At 39.0% G+C, this 23,082-nt stretch overlaps 1 protein-coding gene across 1 annotated transcript in view; it reads right to left on the bottom strand.

Annotated features, from left to right (window-relative positions):
* Positions 1-23,082, bottom strand: part of LOC136874508 (IgA FC receptor) — a 387,799-nt gene that overhangs the window by 93,859 nt on the left and 270,858 nt on the right. The window lies entirely within an intron of this gene.

The following is a 23,082-nucleotide window of genomic DNA, read 5'->3' on the forward strand; positions in this document are numbered from 1 at the left end:
GGAAAAGAAAGGAAACTATGAAGCAAGGATAACAGATAAATTACCCAAAACTGAGAAAGGGGAAGTAGAAGAAGAATGGTCCTTATTCAAAGAAACCCTCGTAAAAGAAGCCACGGAAATTTGTGAAAAAACAAGTGCCACACCAAAAGAGAAGGAAACACCTTGGTGGAATGACTGAGTGAAGACAGCAGTAAAAGACAGAAATACACTGGAAAGAAAATTAGACCTCGAAAAACAGAAAACAGACGATAGACGAAATGAATTAGAAATTGAACATCTAGCAGAGGAATACTGGAAAAAGAAACTGGCTGTAAAAAGACTGATCCAGGAAGAAAAGGAAAATTGCTGGGATGACTTTACTACAAGGATAGAAGAAGACTGTCAAGGAAGTAGGAAACTACTATACAAAATAGTAAACAGTAAAAGAAATGAAAATATAAACATCCTTGCACTGGAAACAGATGATGGTAGCTTAATACAAACAGAGGAAGGGATCAGGGATGAAATGAAGAAGTACTTCAACATGCTGTTAAATGGAGATGGGGGCAACACCACCGCCAATGATTGTAGTGTAGATGAAGCCAAAAACAACAAATTACCCATTAACATGGCTTGAGGTAGAAACAGCACTAAAGAGCATGCGAAATGGGAAGTCACCAGGCTTTGATGATTTCAGCTCAAACATGATAAAGGCAGCTCGAATACCAGGCTTGAATTGGCTATATAGAGTGTTATCAGTGATTTGGGAAAGTAACAAAATTCCAGAAGATTGGAGTAAAGGAGTCATCATTCCACTGTTCAAAAAGGGCAACCGACAGAAATGTGAAAATTACAGAGGCATCACACTGTTGTCACACTCACTGAAGCTGCTAGAAAAGATCATAGAAACAAGACTTAGGAAGATAGTGGAACCTTTGCTTGAGGAAGAACAACACGGATTCAGGAAATGTCGAAGTACTGTGGATCTTATCTTTGCAGTAAAGATGCTGACAGAAAAGTACTGGAAATATGGAAGAAATCTTGTGATTGCATTTGTGGACATGGAAAAAGCATATGATAGTGTTCCTCGAAACAAGATATGGGAATGTCTGGAAGACCTAAAGGTGCTGTACTTAATTGACAAAGTCAAGATGCTATACCAGAAGTGCTACAGCTGTGTCCAGACAGGCAATGGACGATCAAAATGGTCTGAAACAAAGAGAGGTGTCCAACAAGGAAGTGCTCTGTCACCACTCCTGTTCATAATAGTAATGGACAGCGTCATCAAATCTATCAAGAAAATGGACAGTGAACCAAATGTCCTGGTATTTGCTGATGATGTACTTTTATAGGGAGAGACAGAAGCTGAAGTTCAGAAGAAACTTAATGAATGGAACAACATATTCAAAAATTTTGGACTGAAGATGAGCAAAACAAAGACAGTGGAAATGAGCATCATCAGGGAAGGAACAAGCTCAAATATATTTCTGGAAGGAGCAAAAATTGAATCAGCTTCTGACTTCAAGTATCTCAGAAGCACAATCTCGAAAAACAACACTGTTAGGCAGGAAATACTCAGCAGGACACAGAAAGCATCAAACTTCTACAGTCTAGTCAGAAATCTTCTCTGGGACTGCAAAATACCACAGAAAGCGAAGACAATCATGTACCACACTTACTTCGTACAAATCCTCACGTACGGTTTAGAGACATGTACCCTACTAAATAAAAACTTCAGTAGAATCCAAGCAACTGAAATGAGATTCATTAGAACCATGAACCAAACAACCAGAAAGGACAAGATCAGAAATGAAGTGAATAGGAAAGTAGCTTGTATTGAGGTTCCTATTATCAGTGTCATAAAGAAATTCAGACTTCAGTGGTATGGGCACATAATGAGAATGAACAGGGAAAGACCTGCCAGAAAATATTTCGACCTTAATCTCGTAGAAGGAAGACCACAGGGAAGACCAAGAAAATGTTGGATAGAGACTGTAAGATCAGATATGGAGGAGAGAGGATACAAATGGGAGGATGTATGAAGACAGAAGGAGATGGCGAGCGCTTGTACACCACGCCCAGGAAAGTGGAGTTGGGAAATGATGATGATGATGATGATTATTTATTTTCAGATCTAACACTCATTTGAACCTCATAGAAGTGGAATGTTAAAAACCAATATTATTTAACACCTAGGATATAGAGGCAGCCAACCTGCAAAATTTTTACTTTGTATATTGCAGAGTAATGGGCAAATGAATGTTTCGTTTTAGGAGTAAAATGTTTTTGAAATATTTCTTATTTAACATCTAGGACATGAAAGACCGACCTTCATGTAAAATCTGAGGTTTACACTTTACCAGGAATGACGATACATCACATATTTCTTCGATTTTAAGAAGTCTTTTAGGATGCGGTTACGCAACCTGCTTCATTCCAGCTGATAAGTAACCTCTCCCAGTCCACTGATGTGTAGCATGCGTGACGTAAGCCTCACTACATGCTACCCAGAACAAGCCACGTCATAGATATTCTAGATGTTTCCTTGCTGAAAATTTTACAAACTCCCATGTTAAATGAGATATGGCAAGTAAAGTATATCACCATGTGAGTCGTTTTGTAAATGTCTCTGTGTTCAAATTTCATAAAAATCCCTTCAGGGTAATTGGAGTTATTTGATGATAAGTAAATCACAGTAATCGGATGATATACAGGTGATGGCTGCTGCCAGACTATAGGATAGCTCATTCATCATTGGGAGGTCTAACCTGTCAGACTCGCCAAGCAAAATGCTGTTATACTCTTATAACTCATCTTAGGACGAAATGGTGCTTCAACTAGACTTAAATACTCTTCATGTGGAACTTAGAATTCCATGATTGCAAACTGGACATAATAATTTGAATCTCGAGTGTGCAAACAGGACATAGTAATTTAAAGATAAGAATTTCATTATGTTCTGTATTGAACTGAGTTCACAATTAAATTGAAATAAGATATATAATGGATTATCCTTTTCAATACAAGTAGAATTAGAAATGTAATGTTACATTCCTAGTTGATTAAAAGCTGTACCGGTTTCGACCAGTTCCGGGTCATCATCATCCGATCACTTAAAATATAAAGAACAATGCACAGGAAAACAATAGATGACGTATAAATCTTTCACCAGCTGCAGTTCATGAAGCACTATAACACTTTAAGGATTAGTACTATGTGTTGAAAGTTCCAAAACCGTGAAGAAGTCAAGGATCAATCACATAAATGAAGCAAGACGCAAATTCTTGGAGAGCAGCAAAACATACGTGCTGACCGGCACTGTGATTCCAAATGTTTATGAAAACTCAATGAAAAGTTAAATAGTTCAAGGATCAAGTCTGCAAACGCTGCTAGGCAGGAAATCGTACAGTACAGTTTAATATACTTGACGATAGAAATATATATTAATGTTTATAGAATCTCGTATGTCAGATTCTTGAAGTTTGGAGATGCAGAACAGTTGACATAGAAAACAACTGTGAAAAGAAAAAAGCTAAAAAGCGCAATATTAGAACAACTGAGAAACGCATTTACACAGTGTGTGATTTCTTGAAGACAAGAGCTCAGTTAGTTCTTCACATCCATGTGTACTGAATTTATGAACATCTTGAACAGCTTTGAATGGAAAGCAGCCAGCCTATATTGATATCCTTGACCAGCAATTTAAGGATCTCTTTCTTAAATGACTTTTATAATGTTGTACGGCGCACTGGATTTTTTATGAATCTCTGCCATAGAGCTGTTTTTTAACGTTGTGAAGCACATCTCTCGAATTCTTATCTTAATATCTTACATGGTATATACATTTTTAAGACCTTTGTGTCTGTACATTGTTTAATTTCTTCGATACATTTGTGTATGATTTTCTTTAGGCTGATGATGACCTACTGTTAGGTCGAAACTAGTCCCTGAACTTATATGTAATTTAAAACATTGTACAATTTTTATTGAAAAGGTGGACTTGAATAATATATTATTTAAATATATTGTTCTGCGATGCGATTTTATTTGACGTAAATAAATATCACATGAGAACACGTTCACTTCCTTGTATAAATTACTTTATTTACACTGTGCGTCACAACACACACTTATACACAGTAGCAAATGACACTATATACAACACTCAATAGCGGAGTACCCTGAAGTCGATTCTGACAAGTACAGATATCAACAACACTGATGCACGCACTATAACATACTCTCTCTTGAATTCACTGCCTCACTCACTTAAGTCCAACACTCAGACTCCACTTTGGAGCCTAACAGTCACTCCCAGTCCATCACTTGCCTCCTTGCCTGAGTCCCAAGAACCAAGATCTAAGAGCTGGGAACTTAGAACTGACTTCACTGACTGACAGCTCAATATTTATACTACTCGATCAACCATCTAGAAGGGTCGACTTCTGGAAGAGTTCTTACAATACTCTAATGAAACACACTCGAAACACCGGTCGACCAGCTAGTCGAATGGGTACTCAAACTTTCCTCCACTATTTACAAATGTACATGGAAATATCTACAACATTCATAATGTCTCTACATGTATCTGGATAATAAAACCTTACAGTAAATTTCCAGAACCCTTCATATATACCAAATTATAGTACAATAAGTCTAACATACAGTCATTAGGGAATTTTCTACCGCTTTCGACTATCTAGATTTTGAGGTTACACAATACGTATTTGAGGTTATGCAAAGTTATACTACATATTTACAAGGGAAACCATATACTAGTCATGTTTAACACTTAATAAAAGATAATTTAGCATTAAATAAACTATAATTAAAATATATTAACCATACTAATTGAAGGTTTTACACCAATTACGATGTCATACCTACGACAAATACTATTGTAGTTCTTGAGGTAGCGTAAGGTATAAATTTAAATTTAAATGTTATAGTGATCTGAACCATAAGTGATATTATAATACACAGTTCAATGTGGAAAAGAAAAAGAGATAAAAACAAATATAAATAATAACTAAAGTAGGTAAAATAATTTTTTTTATAAAACATTATATGTGGAGAAGGGTTGAATTAGATAGGAGATGATTAATAGAGTGGGAAGTAGAATGATGAAAGAAGAAAGGAAAGGTCAGAATAGGGAAATAAAGCAGGAGTAGTAGTTTTAAGGTGGGTCAGGTGAATGGGTTATTGGAGGTAGAAAACATGGATAAGAACTGTGTAAGGCATGGAAAACTGAATTCAGGTTTGGAAATTTAGCATTTCTGGTTTTGATATGGTGTTTGAGTCTGTTAATAATACGGTTTATAAAAGAGTTGTTAAAACCAATAAATTTAGCGAAAGTACAGATGGTGTTCAATTCATTATTTAAATCTTTTTCAGACATAGGCATATTGAAGGCACGAAAAACCAGGCTGTTATTAGTAGCACATTTGTATGCTTGTGGGTGTGCAGAATCTTGCCGAATTGTGGTTGCTGTTTGGGTTGGTTTTCTGAAAATTTTGTGGGTTAAAGAAGAAGGATGTCTGATAATAGTTAAGTCTAGAAAATTATGAGTTTTGTTATGTTCAGATTCAAGGGTGAATTTAATTAGAGTCAATGTTGTTAAGAAGAAGAAGTGTAGAGGCTGTGTTGGTCAATTCTTCATTTAAAATTACTAAAGTGTCGTCAACATATCTGGGAAAAAAAAAATTCTTTCACCTGCTTTAGTCATTTATATTCAGATCCACACCTATTTACCTTCTATTAACATCTTTGTTTTTCTCTCTTTTTCTTTTACGCATTGAACTGTGTATTATAATATCACTTATGGTTCAGATCATTATAACATTTAAATTTAAATTTATACCTTACGCTACCTCAAGAACTACCTGAGCTCTTGTCTTCAAGAAATCATACGCTGTGTAAATGCATTTCTCAATTGTTCTAATGTTGAGCTTTTTAACTTTTTTCTTTCCACAATTGTTTTTTATGTCAACTGTTCTGCACCTCCACTTAAGAATCTGACATACGAGATTCTATAAACGTTAATATATATTTCTATCATCAAGTATATTAAACTGTACTGTATGATTTCCCATCCCAGCAGTGTTTGCAGGCTTGATCCTTGAACTATTTAATTTTTCATCGAGTTTTCATAAACATTTGGAAGCACAGTGCGGGTCAGCATGTATGTTTTGCTGCTCACCAAGAATTTGCGTCTTGTTTCATTTATGTGATTGATCCTCGACTTCTTCAGGATTTTGGAAATTTCAACATGGAGTACTAATCCCTAAAGTGTTATAGTGCTTCAAGAACTGAAGCTGGTGAAAGATTTATATATCACCTATTTGTTTCTGTGCACTGTTCTTTATATTTTAATTGATCGGCTGATGATGACCCGGAACAGTAGTCGAAACCGGTACCGCTTGTAATTAGCTAGGAATGTAACATTACTTTTCTAATTCTATTTGTATTGAAAAGGTTGAACAATTAGATATTTTATTTGAATTTAATTGTGAACTCAGTTCAGTATGGAACATTATGAAATTCTTATCTTTAAATGAACATGCTAACCAAGCAAAACGTAAAGCCTTCTGTTATATGGGCTAAAAGATCAAGATTGCTAAGTTAGGAAAGGATATCGACTTCCTAAAACAATGCATTTCCTTTAACCTTACTCCTAAATTTCTTCAAGGTTGTGTCAGAAAAACCCATTCTCCTTCTCACACGCTAAAAACTCAAAAAGTAACTAACAAAATTTGGCTGAAAAATGAAATCCATTTCTTATATAAGAAAAAATCATCTTTAAACAGCAGATTATATGAAACACACCTATAAATAGCTAGTCTTCTCACAAGCACACAATGGAACCTCTTCCTAACTCAGGAATTAACCGGGGAGGAGTCCATGTGGCTTTTGTCATCACATGGCTCTGGGCAAATGGGAGTGAAATGCATCGTTGCTTGTCATCTGCAACTATAACATATTGGGTTCAGCAAGAGAACCCAACTTAGCCTCTTTCACTCCAATTCCAGCATGTAACCTACAAGAGGTGTCCCTGTTAAACCGAGCAACCCAGTGGAAGGTTGGATAACCAATCCCAGCGGGAAACTGGGTCGGTGAGCCGATCAGTGCTGGTTACTTCAAGGCTTACAACCTTGATAGTTAAAAACCCAATACCTTTTAGGTAACCACCATTATGACTCTCGTAATACTCGAAACATGGAGATAAAGAATATTCAGAAATGTACCCCAGGTGGTAAACAATCCACCCCCACACAGTCTGGGGTAAGCAGGTCATCGGATTCTGGGGAACCTGCACCTTCATGCTTCCCACTTCTATCTAATTCTGCTAAACGACAACCAAAGAGAAACATCGAGTACTTTGCTACAATAAACATTCATTCCCTACTAAAGGTAGGTAAGCTCAAACAAACGCTTGACGTGCTGGAAAAGTACAAGGTTATGATAGCAGTGCTACAAGAGACTCGGTTTACCGATGAGGATACAATAGAGTCCGGAGTGTACAGAATCTACAAGGGGAAACCTGGGGAAAGAGTTATCAAGACACTTCCACAATTTGGTACTGGGTTTGCGGTACACCACAAGATGGTTAACCATATTTTAGATTTCACTTCACCTAACGCAAGGACTTCCTCGTTATCCTTCAGGTCTCGTAATAGAGCATACACAATCGAAAAATTCCACTCACCCACGAATGACACAAACCGTTCAAACCTGGAAAATGTAGAACAATGCTGGGCCACCTTAGATAAGATCCCTTCCCACCATTCCAACATACTCATGGAGACTTCAATGCACAAGTCGGTAAGGAGTGGAAGTACCGGAAGATAGTAGGCCATTATCCAGCCCATAAATGAACAAACAGAAATAGGGAACATCTCATTGAACTCTGTGACAAGTACAACTTAGTCCTGAAATCAACAGCCTTCAAACGTCTACCTAGAAAGGCCAAAACCTGGAAGAGTCCAAATCCTCTGCTTGGTGAATTCCAGTTAGACCATGTTGCTATAGCACGGCAACATCATACGGACATACAGAATGTCAAGGTATTACGAGGAGCCAATATACTGTAGATTCTGATCACTACCTTTCACTTGTCAAGATTAATATGCAACCATTTAGAAAAACACCAACTCTCCAAAGTAGTCATAAGATACCCAGGTTCAACGCTCTGCGACTGCGCGATGAGGATTGTGATTTTCAGGATACCCTCAGGAAGAATACAGAGAAAGAAGGATGGCCTGCCTTACAAAAGGCCTTGCTGGATGCTGCTCAAGAAACTATTCCTGCCTCATCAACCAAAGGCAAACACCCATGGTGGAGTTCAAAGTGTGATGAGGTTATAGAAGAAAGGTGTAAAGCGGGATTAGGTGGAACCAACATAAAATTGAAGCCAATTATGAAGCCTTCCTCATGCAAAGAAAAGCTACAGCTAACACCATCCGTAGTGCCAAAAGAAATTACCTCAGGAGCCTAATGCAACAGGCTGAAAATAATTTTCAGGAAAACAAGTCAAGAGACCTGTACAAAGGACTTAAGAAGCAAACGACCCAGTACACAGCTTCTACCCTCATCCTTCATGGGCCAGATGGAAAACTTCAACTGAACAATAAAGACTGCACCAAAACTCTTGCAGATTATTTCTAGAAGCTACTAAATGCAGAGGAACCTAAAGAAAAGCTTATTTTCCATGAGCCTTCACACAGGAACCCTGATTCTCAACCACCTATGAAAAGAAGAAATAAAGGAGATCATCGCTGGTCTCAAGAGCAACAAGGTTTCAGGTGAAGACGGCATAGTTGCCGAGATGTGGAAACATGCAGATGACCAGTCTTTGCAGAGCATCCATCAAATTGTAAAGGACATGGACAACAGAGTCCCTACCCAAAGGATGGACGTCTGCCGTGATTCATCCCTCCACAAGAAGGGAAGTAAGACAGACCTCAACAATTATAGAGGTATTTTCTTGTTACAAATTACCTACAAGATCCTCTATGTAGCCCTGCTCAATAGAGTCGCCACACAGCTAGACTCACAGTTAGGTGAATATCAAGCTAGTTTCCGTAAGACTAGATCTTGTCCAAAACAGATACACAATCTTAAGACAGTTCTCAGTTACAAAAGCCGAGGTGGACATCCCTGGGTGGTGGTCCTAGTAGATTTTCAGAAAGCTTATGACTCTGTGGACAGAGAAACCCTTTTCTCCATACTATGGGAACTTGGTCTGTATGGGAAGACCCTACGATTGGTTCAAGCCACTCTGAGGAACATGACGTCCAAGGTCAGGTTCAGAGGTGAACTATCCAAAAGCTTTCCAATCAGAACAGGAGTTAGACAGGGTGATAGTCTCTCCTGCATTCTCTTCAACTATGTCCTGGAAAAGATCATTAGGGAATGGAGAACGATGTTACCACCGGGAGCTGGACTGAAGCTTGGGTATGAGAGAGACAACCTCATTGTCCCGTGCCTAGCCTTTGCTGATGACCTCATTCTACTGGCAAACAATATAGAGGAGGCTACCTACAACTTACAGAGTCTATTTATAGTGTAGCGGTTAAGACTGGTCTGAAGATCAGCATCCAGAGGACTGAATATATGACCAATATCAAGGAGGCCCCTTCTACAATTGCTCTCACAGACACTACCATACGAAAAGTACCTGCAGTTAAGTACTTGGGAGAATGGATCTCTGTGAATCAGAGTGAGAACCTAGCCATAGATGCCAGATGTACCAAGTTTTAAAGTGCTTATCACTCATGTCATAGTATCTATTCATCTAAGTGCCTATCCAAGACCCTCAAACTCAGACACTACAACTCCTTAGTCAAACCATCTGTTCTGTATGCTGCTGAGTGCCTTGTAATGGCTAGGAAGGGCCTACTCAGAAAGCTGGAGTTAGAGAAAGATCCTGAGGAGGATATTAGGACCAATCAGAGAGGAAGGAGGCACTTACAGAATCCACCATAATGATGAACAGTATGAACACCAGGAGGACATCATCACGTCTATAAGGAAAAGGCGCCTGACCTTTTATGGACACTTGGCCCGTCTGGATTCCAAAAGACTCATCAACAGAATATTCACAGTAACAGGAAGAGGCAAGGTTTCTAAGAACAAATGGATCACATCAGTTAAGTTGGATATGGAACAACTAGATATCCTCATGAATGTAAGGCCCTATTTGTAAGGTATGTAAATATGTAAAAGTTACTACATGTAGTTTAATAATGTCAATTATTTAAGGAGATTTAGTTTTATTTATTTATTTATTTATTTATTTATTTATTTATTTATTTATCTATTTATTTATTTATTTATTTATTTATTTATTTATTTATTTATTTATTTATTTATTTATTTATTTATTTATTTATTTTATTTAAGGTTTTGTAAATATGCATATAAAAAGGTCTCTAGATTTAGTTTGAACTTGGTTATTATTTTAGGAAATTAGTGTTATTTACTTACGGTGTATTTGTTGTATATTATGTTTTATTGAATCATCTTTAATTGGGAAAATAACCTGTTGATGATTATTCTATTCTATTCCCACTGAGACAAACTCATGACCAACTACTGTTCCGTCAAGCCATCCGACACGGAGTTTTCCCAACGTCCCTTACAAGTAAGAAGACTACAGGAACTAAGTGGACAGAGGAGAGAAAGCTGGCTCATAGTCAGCAAATGAAGGAGTATTGGAAGAAGAAGAAAGCAACAACTTTACCAAAGAGTAGATACGAGCCCCGTGGTCCTCAGTAGGCTTAAACGACAAACTAAAGAACAATTCTTCTCCACATAAAAATCTTGTCAAGAACAATTTAACACCTTTCGTAAGCATGGAAAAATTCCATCCTCCTATTGTTAATTTATCTAAAACAAATTTGAATGATGACAAAAACTTAATTCTTTCTAAAGGCCTCAAACACAATTGGCCAAACCTCAATACTCTCAATACAGGCACCAATTTAGTCATTTAATCTGAAATAGCCATTAATAAAATGCCGACAGAACAACAAGATGAAATCAGATATGACGTAAGAAGAAAACTTGAAAAAATCTTCCTTAGGCCCTAATAATAACTTCCCCCAATCACAATAATAAGGATTTAATTAATAAAAATAAACGTATTTTAGATCTTAAAAAGAAAATTAATGACAATAACTTCATCATTACCAAATCTGATAAAGGTAACACCACTGTCTTAATGGACAAAATCTGACTTACATAGCTAAAACTAAAGATTTCTTCAACAATCCTTCTTTTTCTATAGTTAAAAAAAAACCTGACCAATACAATCCAACATCTGCTTAAACAAACCTTAAATAATACCTCATTTCCCTTCACAGATGAGGAAAAACTAAACTATTAAACATAAAATTAACATTCCGGTCTGCCCAGTAATCAATTACAGACCCAGTCCCTTATATAATACTTCTAAATTCATTCAGAAATTTTTACTAAAACATTATCCAATAAATCTATCAGAATCACTTGTGAATTAATCAACAAACTAAAAGACTTCGACATTCAACCAAATCTTTCTCTCCATTCTTTTGACATCATAAACATGTATCACAGTATTCCAATTTCCAACTTATTCCCCATAATTCAAAACAACTTAAATAAATTTAGTCATCTGAGTAAACTAGAAATCCAGGACTTTATGTCCATCTTAACCCTGGAACAGTACAGTGAGGCACTCATGCCCCAGAGAATTTTCATTCCCCAATTATGTTATGATGGTATATCTGATAAGCACCCTCCTGTGACTTTTACTTGACCTTGACTGTCCTTCAGTCAATGTGTGTACTTCTTATCAGTCAAAGCTATTTACATCCAAAGCAGTGTCTCCAGGGCATTGAGTGCCCCACTGTAAAATTAATGTAACTTTTCTTCTCCTCTCGCTGGTATTATTCTTGAAAGTTATCTGAAATATAATCATGTCATTCGTAATATATGTTAACAAAATGGATTCTCTTCAAAGTGACAATCCAATTTTATATGAAGTAGACAGGTCAGATTGTGAAAGTATAAGTCTTTTTGAAGGCTGTTCTGATAGTGAAGGTGAAATAGACAGTGTCAAGGAAGACAACGTTGATGGAGATATTTTTACTCCTGATCCATCAGAGAATGAATGTGAACTTGAGTCAACGAGCAGAGAAGAAGATACTGTGGTGCATGGTAAAAAAAGAACCGAAAATTCTAAGCAAAAGACTACTCAGTTTAGTACTTTCACTGATACATCAAATAATCATGCAGGCATGTCTAGTATGCAACGAGAGGAAAGGTCACAAGTTCTGTCCGATTGCATTGTTGTACCAACAAAGATTTCTTTGAAAGGAAAGAATGATTACCGCTGGTCATCTAAGCCTCCTACAAGAGCAGGAAGAACACCTCGGAGAAACCTAGTTCTAATCAGACCTCGCTCGAAAGGATCCACCAAAGGGTTAAATAACGGAATAGATGCATTTGAACTGTTTACAACTGAACATATGATTGAGGACATTGTAAATTTTACTAATAATGAGATTCAAACTCTGAAAGCTAATTATAAAGGTGACAAAAGTTTTGTGGGTGAAACATCAACAAGTGAAATTAGGGCTTTGTTAGGATTGTTTATATACTTTGGTGCACAGTGCTAGAACCACACTTCGGCTGACATTCTTTGGCACAAGACGAGGGGTGTTTGAATAACCAGAAGTATTATGTCTCAGAAACGTTTCGAGTTTTTAGTGAACAATTTGCGTTTCAGTGACAGAAAAACTCGGGCCGCAAGAAAGGAAAGCAGCCATCAGAGAACTGTGGGACACATTTATTTATAACTGTAAGGTTTCTTATACACCTGGCACTTACTGTACCATCGACGAACAGCTACTAGCGTTCAGAGGGAAATGTCCTTTTAGGATGTATATTCCAAACAAACCTGCCAAATACAGAATAAAGATTGTAATGATGTGCAACGGTAGTAATGGATACATGATATATGCAATACTGTACACTGGCGAAAAGATGGACTCTGGAAGTAAGCCTAAAGTTGAATATTTTGTGGAGAAATTGTCGGAAGCAATTGATGGAAGCAACCACAATATTACAGTTGATAACTGGTTCTCATCAGTTCCTCTATTCAACTACATGCTTGAAAAGCACAGTATAACTATGGTTGGAACTCTCCGAAACAAACATGAAATTCCCATAGAACTACTTGCTACAAAACAGCGTAAATCAGAAATGTTGTTTGTTTTTGATAAGGAACTTCCATTGCTTTCATACTGTCCAAAGAAAGGAAAAATTGTCCACATCCTCTCTAACATACACAAAGGCCAGTCTATGATGAAGAACTCTAACTTCCCGGAGATGACTCATGTCTATGATGGTACAAAGGGAGGCATCAATGTATTTAATCAGATGTTTGGAACATACAAGTGAGGCAGGAAAACAAGCCAGTGGCCACTTTGCCTTTTCTATGGAATGATAAACGCTGAATGCTTGAATGGGTACATAATCTACAGAGAGAACATTTTTGCACAAAATCAAGAAGTAAGATCTAGAGAAGATTTTCTTTTTACATTGGGTGAAGAACTGATGAAACCTTGGATGATACACAGACTACAAACCCCCGCCCTTCTGAGTGGTATTCATGAGGGCATTGTGGAACAACTGGAAACTGAGATGCCCACTCAGCCGTCAACCTCCAATCAATTGTCCGGAAGGTGCTGCATCTGCCCATGATCCAAGGACACCAAGACCACTGTGGTGTGCTCAGAATGCAAGAAGTATGTGTGTAAACAACATAGCTTGGTGCCTTGTCGTGAATGTGAGAAGCGAAAACAGTGCTAATGATCAAAGAAAGAATGTCTAAAATGACATTGAACTATTGCTAATATTTTTGTTTTCTATTATATTTGCAAAGTTATTTTCATTGTATAGCCTCAAATTATTCTGTGCTACAGGGTTGATTTTACTCATTTGTACTTGCAGTTGTTAGTAATACATAATTTTAATGGATCAGAGTTCTGTTTCTGTCCTGGGGTACTCAGTGCCCCAGGATATCATTACTGTTTCTGGAGAATAAGGATACTGTTCCACAGTTAAAACTAAGACAGTAGTCAACAATAATTTTTTCACCTTTGATAACACCATTTCAATAAGATGGTTTAGCTATGGGCTTGCCACCCTCAGGCATCCTACCTGAACTATATCTTGATTTCTTGGAAAACACAAAAATTAATAATAATAATAATAATAATAATAATAATAATAATAATAATAATAATAATAATAATAATAATAATAATAATAATTTCTCTAACATCCTCTTTTGGGCTATATATGTTGATGACACATTAGTAATTTTAAAAGAAGAATCGACCAATGCAGCCTCTACACTTCTTCTTCTTAACAACACTGAAAATAAAAATCTGCAGCCGGGTTTCCAGTCATTCGACTGGGTCAGGAATGGAATAAAGCCCTCATCTAGCAGCGAGGATAGGTATTGTGCCAGCTGCCGAAGCCTGTCGCACCTTAACAACACTGACTCTGATATCAAATTCACCCTTGAATCTGAACATAAAAACACTCATAATTTTCTAGACTTAACTATTACCAGACATCTTTCCTCTTTAACTAACAAAATATTCAGAAAACCAACCCAAACAGCAACCACAATTTGGCAAGATTCTGTACACCAACAAGCACATAAACATGCTACTTATTACAGCCGAGTTTTCCGTGCCTTCAACACTCCTATGTCTAAAAAAAGATTGAAATAATGAATTGAACACCATCTGTATTACCGCTAAATTTAATGGCTTTAACAACTCTTTCATAAACCGTACTATTAACAAATTCAAATTCTGTCCCAAAACCACATTAACAAAAGATAAAACCAAAGCCACTGCATATTTCACTTTTACTTCCACTCATGATGTTTATAGTGTCATCAATATTCTTAAAAAGTACAACATGAAAAGTATGAAAATACTTTTAGAACAATAACAGAAATCTTGATATATATTACACAACTCTAGTTCATTAAATAAATCTAATGCTTTTTCTAAATCTGGAGTATACAGATTCAAATGTAACAACTGTAGCTCTTCGTACATTGGACAGGCTGGACGTAACTTTACTATCAGATACTCCTAACATGTCAACACCATAAAAAATAACAGATTCTCTGCAATAGGAGAACACATACAAGACTCTAAACAAAATTTCAACAAAACTGAACACGACATGGAAATACTTAAAATTATTAAAAAAGGCCCTCTTCTAAACACAACTGAAAATTGTTTTATTTACCATGACCAATACTTCAATCCTAATTCCAATTTAAACAACATTTCCGAAAAACCCAATATTCTATTCGAATTCCTCATACTTATTTTCAAAAATGCAAAATTTCTAAACCCAAATTCAATTTTCTATGCCTTACACAGTTCCTACCCATGTTTTCTACCTCCAATAAACCATCCACCTGTCCCACCTTAAAACTCCTCCTCCTTTATTTCCCTATCCTAACCTTTCCTTTCTTCTTTCATCATTCTACTTTCCGCTCTACCGGGCGAGTTGACCGTGTGGTTAGGTTCGCGCAGCTGTGAGCTTGCAACCAGGATATAATGGGTTTGAACCCCACTGTCGGCAGCCCTAAAGATGGTTTTCCGTGGTTTCCCATTTTCACACCAGGCAAATGCTGGGGCTGTACCTTAATTAAGGCCACAACCACTTCCTTCCCACTCCTAGGCCGTTCCTGTCCCATCGTCGCCATAAGACCTATCGGTGTCGGTGTGATGTAAAGCAAATAGCAAAACAGAAAAAACAAAAAAACTTCAAGGTTTATTAATCATCTCCTGTCTCATTCAACCCCTATCTATATACGATGTTTTATAAAAAAAATATTTTATCTACTTTAGTTATTATTTACCTTTGTTACCCTCTCTTTTTCTTTTCTGCATTGAACTGTGTATTATAATATCACTTACAGTTCATATCATTGACATTTAAATTTAAATTTATACCTTACGCTACCTCAAGAACTACCTGAGCTCTCGTCTTCAAGAAATCATGCTGTGTAAATGCATTTCTCAATTGTTGTAATATTGCGTGTTTTAACTTTTTTCTTTTCACAACTGTTTTTTTTAAATGTCAACTGTTCTGCATCTCCAAACTTCAAGAATCTGACATACAAAATTCTATAAACATGCCTCCACCCAGAGCGGTTTTCAGCTTTCTTTAACATGATTTGAGGTTGTTGCATGTTTTTTATAGACACCATTCAATAATGATATTAAATGCAGTGGAGCCCCAAATCTCCTTAGCACCTGCCACAACTTGTCCAACATGACAAAATCAAAGGCCTTTTTGTACTCAAGGAAGTAAAAAATAAAAAATAAATGGCGGGGACACAAAACTCACGACTTTTCTCAATAAATGATCTGCCTCATGTTCAGGATTGACTCTCGTATTCCTTTACCTGCAACAAAGCCTGTTTGTTCCATGGATATCTGAAGTTGCAGGAATGGTTTTAGGCATTGATTTATTATGTAGAGCAGGACTTTGCTTGCGTGGGATATTAATGTAATAGTATGATAATTGAAACAATCCCTTATGGACCCATTTTTGTGAAGAGGGATTAGTACAAATATTGTCCAGTTCTTGGGCCATTCAGCAGTTTTCCACACTATACTACATACTCAAAGTAAAACACACTTTCCATCCTCCCCCATCACTTTCAGCATTTCTCCAGAAATACCATCAATACCTGGCGCTTTGTTACCGGTATTGTTCAGATGATTGACAGCATTCTCCATTTCACCAAAAAGAATATTGGGTTCCTTGTCATACCTCACAGAAATTTCCTGTTTGGCAGAATCTCTTCCTTTATAATATAGCTCTTCACAATATTGTTTCCATCGCTCTATTACTTTGTTCTTATCAGCAATAAAGTTGCCATCTTCTGTCACCATGTATGTGGTGTGAACTGTTAATGTTTCTAAAACAATCAAGTGTTTGATTCGACTTTTGATGGTAGCCTATTCCATCAAAAATACTAGTGAGGAACCATGTCTTGTCAGTTCTGTAATTGCACTGTATTTCATGGCAAAGTGCACTGTATGCTTCTTCGTCTTGCTTAGCCTGAATGCCACATTTCTACAACTAAAGCCCACAAAGAAATATCTAGTGCAGTTATGCGTCCCATGCAGACAAGTATGGGCTAAAATGGATATGTGATGACTCACAACTACTCTCAAGAGGAGTCACCCCTAACTACATATTACTGGGAGCTACATTTCATCAGTCAGGTCACAGCCATCTCGATATAGAAGCCTGCTACCAAGAGTTCTGATGTCACATGTGTAGTGCTAAGTCTGTGTCGTTGCATGTAATTTCTATACCACTGATACGATATTTTCTACAATATGACAAAATAAATTCAATAATAAGACTGTAAACACATAAAACTGAAGAAACGCTATCAAAAGAAATTACATACAAGGTATTTCTGTAAAATAGTAGAATGAAGGCTACTCACCAGGACTGTATGATAATGTTCACTAGGCAAATTATTCTCTCTCAAAATAATGTTATTATTTAAAGCTTGTTTGAGCACATGAGGTTGTTAACTTTTTTGAATAAATGTTACCAAAATTACACTGACTGACAGAGCAAATGCAACACCAAGAAGGAGTGGTCAGAACTTTATGCCAATTGCAGGGTAGACTGACGTCACTGAGGTATGCTCATGATGTGAAATGCGCCGCTGTGCTGCGCACGTAGCGAACGATAAATGGGACACGGCGTTGGCGAATGGCCCACTTCGTACCGTGATTTCTCAGCCGACAGTCATTGTAGAACGTGTTGTCGTGTGCCACAGGACACGTGTATAGCTAAGAATGCCAGGCCGCCATCAACGGAGGCATTTCCAGCAGACAGACGACTTTACGAGGGGTATGGTGATCGGGCTGAGAAGGGCAGGTTGGTCGCTTTGTCAAATCGCAGCCGATACCCATAGGGATGTGTCCACGGTGCAGCGCCTGTGGCGAAGATGGTTGGCGCAGGGACATGTGGCACGTGCGAGGGGTCCAGGCACAGCCCGAGTGATGTCAGCACGCGAAGATCGGCGCATCCGCCGCCAAGCGGTGGCAGCCCCGCACGCCACGTCAACCGCCATTCTTCAGCATGTGCAAGACACCCTGGCTGTTCCAATATCGACCAGAACAATTTCCCGTCGATTGGTTGAAGGAGGCCTGCACTCCCGGCGCCGCTCAGAAGACTACCATTGACTCCACAGCATAGACGTGCACGCCTGGCATGGTGCCGGGCTAGAGCGACTTGGATGAGGGAATGGCGGAACGTCGTGTTCTCCGATGAGTCACGCTTCTGTTCTGTCAGTGATAGTCACCGCAGACGAGTGTGGCGTCGGCGTGGAGAAAGGTCAAATTCGGCAGTCACTGTGGAGCGCCCTACCGCTAGACAACGCGGCATCATGGTTTGGGGCGCTATTGCGTATGATTCCACGTCACCTCTAGTGCGTATTCAAGGCACGTTAAATGCCCACCGCTATGTGCAGCATGTGCTGCGGCCGGTGGCACTCCCGTACCTTCAGGGGCTGCCCAATGCTCTGTTTCAGCAGGATAATGCCCGTCCACACACTGCTCGCATCTCCCAACAGGCTCTACGAGGTGTACAGATGCTTCCATGGCCAGCGTACTCTCCGGATCTCTCACCAATCGAACACGTGTGGGATCTCATTGGACGCCGTTAGCAAACTCTGCCCCAGCCTCGTACGGATGACCAACTGTGCCAAATGGTTGACAGAGAATGGAGAACCATCCCTCAGGACACCATCCGCACTCTTATTGACTCTGTACCTCGACGTGTTTCTGCGTGCATCGCCGCTCGCGGTGGTCCTACATCCTACTGAGTCGATGCCGTGCGCATTGTGTAACCTGCATATCGGTTTGAAATAAACATCAATTATTCTTCCGTGCCGACTCTGTTTTTCCCCAACTTTCATCCCTTTCGAACCACTCCTCCTTGGTGTTGCATTTGCTCTGTCAGTCAGTGTATTTGCCAAAATATGAGAGATCTTGGACACAACAATCTTTAACATTACACCACACACCTGTGCTTGTCACAGGAATTGCCAGGTTCCTCAACTTTCATTTTCAATATGTGAATATGAAACATCCATAAGAATTCCACTGTTTAAAAAGTACATCTTTGAATCAGATATTGAGGTCTGAATGAAAGCAAGTGGTACATAGCACATTAGTTCTTAAAATCCAGCTACCTATATTTTTAGAAGGTGTCTTGCAAGCATTTAAGCATACTTTGACATTTAAATCTTTGACAAACTGTTATAGATATCTTGACAGTTGGAATTACCTCTTGTTTGAAGTTTATAAAACAAAACGTTATCGAAATCAATAATGGTTGAAAATTCAAGTACATTTAGCTTTGTTAACTTACTACCACCAAGTCATCATATTTTGATATCTTGTCTTCTTCACATAACGTTTTGAAGGTTAATTCACCATTGTGCAATACATCCTCTCTCCTTGATGTATCCACAATGACACACACAAAATGCTATCAATTCGTACACTTATTTATTTCGAACTAATTATTTACACATTAACGTGCATAACCTTAATCACTGCCATCATAAACAAAACAAGACTATGGAAACATCAACAAACCACCATTTTTATATATAGAGAGGAGTTGAATTAGACAGGAGATGATTAATAGAGCGGGAAGTTTTTTTGTTTTGTTTTGCTATTTGCTTTACATAACACCGACACTGATAGGTCTTATGGTGACGATGGGACAGGAACGGCCTAGGAGTGGGAAGGAAGCGGCTGTGGCCTTAATTAAGGTACAGCCCCAGCATTTGCCTGGTGTGAAAATGGGGAAACCATGGAAAACCATCTTCAAGGCTGCCGACAGTGGGGTTCGAACCCATTATCTCCTGGATGCAAGCTCACAGCTGACTGCTGACAGCTTACATTAGCATGTCGGCCTTAAACACAACACAACTCCTGTTAAACAATAACTCCTGTTCACCATTGAGACTACCTCTTTATATAGATTGCCTGGCCAGACTTCTAGAAGGATATGGCACAACATATTTCTAGAGTGCCTAAAGCACAGATAAAATGTAAAGAATATTCTACATAGCTGTCATCTTACCTAGTGTTATTCTGGAAATTACAATATGTTGCGCAATACTGTAGTGGATTACACATCATATATATATATATAGGTAATAACAAATTATATACTATTAATTACAGGTTCCTACATTAACTAGTTTGCTAGTGGCCGTATGTCACACCGACACAGATAGGTCTTATGGCAACAATGGGATAGGAAAGGCCTGGGAGTTAGAAGGAAGCGGCCGTGGCCTTATTTAAGGTACAGCAACAGCATTTGCCTGGTGTGAAAATTGGAAACCAAGAAAAACCATCTTCAGGGCTGCCCACAGTGGGATTCAAACCCACTATCTTCCGGATGCAAGCTCACAGCCGCGCGCCCCTAACCGCACGGCCAACTCTCCCAGTCTTAACTTATATATATACACACACAGCACATATTTCATGACATAACCTCACAAACAATGGGCGATCGTAAATAATAATAATAATAATAATAATAATAATAATAATAATAATAATTTATGGTTATGAAACATAGACAATGACCAAGGCAGATGAAGAACTGTTGAACAGATGGGAGAGAAAAATACTGAGAAAGATTTATGGCTCAGTGAAGGAAGGGGGAATTTTGGAGAATAAGGAAACACAAGGAATTGGAAGAACTCTATGGACATCCAAGTATCGTAACCAAAATAAAAAGCAACAGATTAAGGTGGTTGGGACACGTGGAGAGAATGCCGGATAATAGGGCTGTCAAGAAGATCTACAAAGGAAATCCAGGTGGTAGAAGATGGAAAGGAAGACCTCAGAAAAGATGGCTGGATGAGGTGGAGGAGGATTTAAGAAAGATAAGAATAATAAGATGGAGGAGGCGTGCAGAAGATCGTGAAGATTGGGCTAGAATCGTCAGAGAGGCCAAGGCCCTACAAGGGCTGTAGCACCGAGGAGTAAGTAAGTAATACTAATAAGTGTATGTACATCACAAGTCATAATAATAATAATCATAAAAGTAAAAATAATTCAAGCCCGATACTTATATTATTTACTCATGGGTTAAAGAATATTGTTTTCAAGTTACATCAGTTTATCACACTTGCGTCAATATCCCCCCTATAACTTGAAACAATTTCCACAGTCTACTACACTGATCGACTTTGCCTTGGGCGTAGATTGTATCTTCTTCGGTTGGGTGACTCGCCGCAACTCAGATGTGTTGACCTTGAGGGGAGGGTTGGTCTGTAGTAAGTAGAACCCATGGCCCAGCTGCTTATCCACCTCGAAGGGACCAACCCACTTAGATGCGAGACCTGCGTGAAACCCTCCAACCTTATTACTGACTGGGTGGTTACGTCGCAGTACATGTTGGCCTGGTAGGAAGATCTGGGTCTCTTCAACATCTTGAGCCTTGGCCTGGGTAAGGGATCACTTCTCAGCCAAAGCTTGCTTCTCCTTGATGTCATTCTGCTGCTGCTGCTGCTGCTGCTGCTGCCACTCTGTCAGAGGAACAGCTGTATCATCTTGACCAGAATTGGGTGGTGAACAAATCTCCCAATCCCCCATGCCATATAGCTGTCAACCAAGGAACAGCTGCACTGGGGAATAGCCGGTGATACAGCTGATGCGTCCTCACAGGGCAAAGAGTGACTGCAGTATGCAACGGTCCCACAGTCGATGTTCTTTGCCTATTAGATGGACCCATAGCATCCTTTTTAGCTCCTGGTTCTATCGTTCCGTTGGATTGGCTCTTTGGTTGTAGATAGGGGTTGTCCAGTGCCCCACACCCCATTCTGTATTAATTTCCTGCCACTTCCTTGACGTGAACTGACTCCTGTTTTCTGAGAGAATGCACCTTGGATAACCACAGTGGCTGAATACCTCAGCTTGTAGAAGGCTGATGATGCATCCTGTTGTGGCTTCTGGTATCAGAAAGGCCTCATTCCATCTTGTGATAGATCGGTGATTATTAGGAGTCCCATTTTACCCCATGGTGTTCTAGGGTAAGGACCCAAAAATCCAGGGCTATGACCTCCCAAGGGCATTGCGGCTGGCTTCCTTGCTGACTGGATTCTGCCTTCCTGTTGCTCGCCTTGGTGCAGGCGCAGATGTAGCACCCCTTCACATAGTCCAGGAAGTCTTTCCACATGTTGACACAGAAGAATCTTCTTCAGACAGACTGGTATGTCCCTTCACCTGCTGGATGTCTGGCTTCAGTGCTGTCATGGAACTTCTCGAGGATGTCCATCATGTGCTGTCTAGGGATCACCACTACTGCAGGCACATTGGAGAGGTGCAATCTGTACACCAAGAGCCCTTCGTCAAACCGGAAGTTCATGTAGCTCATCTTGAATTCCCTCAGGACAAGTCGACTATCCGTGTTCTGTCTCCTTAACCACTGCGTCATGGTCCTATATGGCTTGTCTTGTACTGCCATTGTTTGATTACTCCCAAATCAAGTTCCTTCTTGATGGTCATAAAGACAGGTTGCTTGGGCTCACTGTGGTGTTTTCGCAGGATCTCCCTCTCGACAATGGTGCTCCTAGCTTCAGGTTCCATTGCCAGGTGCCTAGATAAACTGTCTGCTCCTATGTTTGTCGGTCCTGGGACGTGACAGACATCAAAATCAAATTTTGCGATTAACAGAGCCCATTGTATCAATTTAGATTTTGAGCCAGAGAACAAGTTCAAGCATTTGAGAGTGGCGTTATCAGTGTAGACCTGGAATTTCCTTCCCTCCAAGTAGCCTCTGAATTTGCCCATGGCCCACACCATGGCTAAGGCTTCTTTCTAGACAGTGCAGTAGCGTTGCTCGTCGGAGATAGCTTTCTGCTGGCATACTCGATGATGTCCCTTCTGCCATCACTCCTCTCCTGGAATAACATTGCTCCTAGGCTGGAATCGCTGGCGTTATTCTGCAGACACATCTTCC

This window comes from Anabrus simplex, chromosome 5 (genome assembly GCF_040414725.1).
Source record: "Anabrus simplex isolate iqAnaSimp1 chromosome 5, ASM4041472v1, whole genome shotgun sequence".
Classification (NCBI taxonomy): Eukaryota; Metazoa; Arthropoda; class Insecta; order Orthoptera; family Tettigoniidae; genus Anabrus; species Anabrus simplex.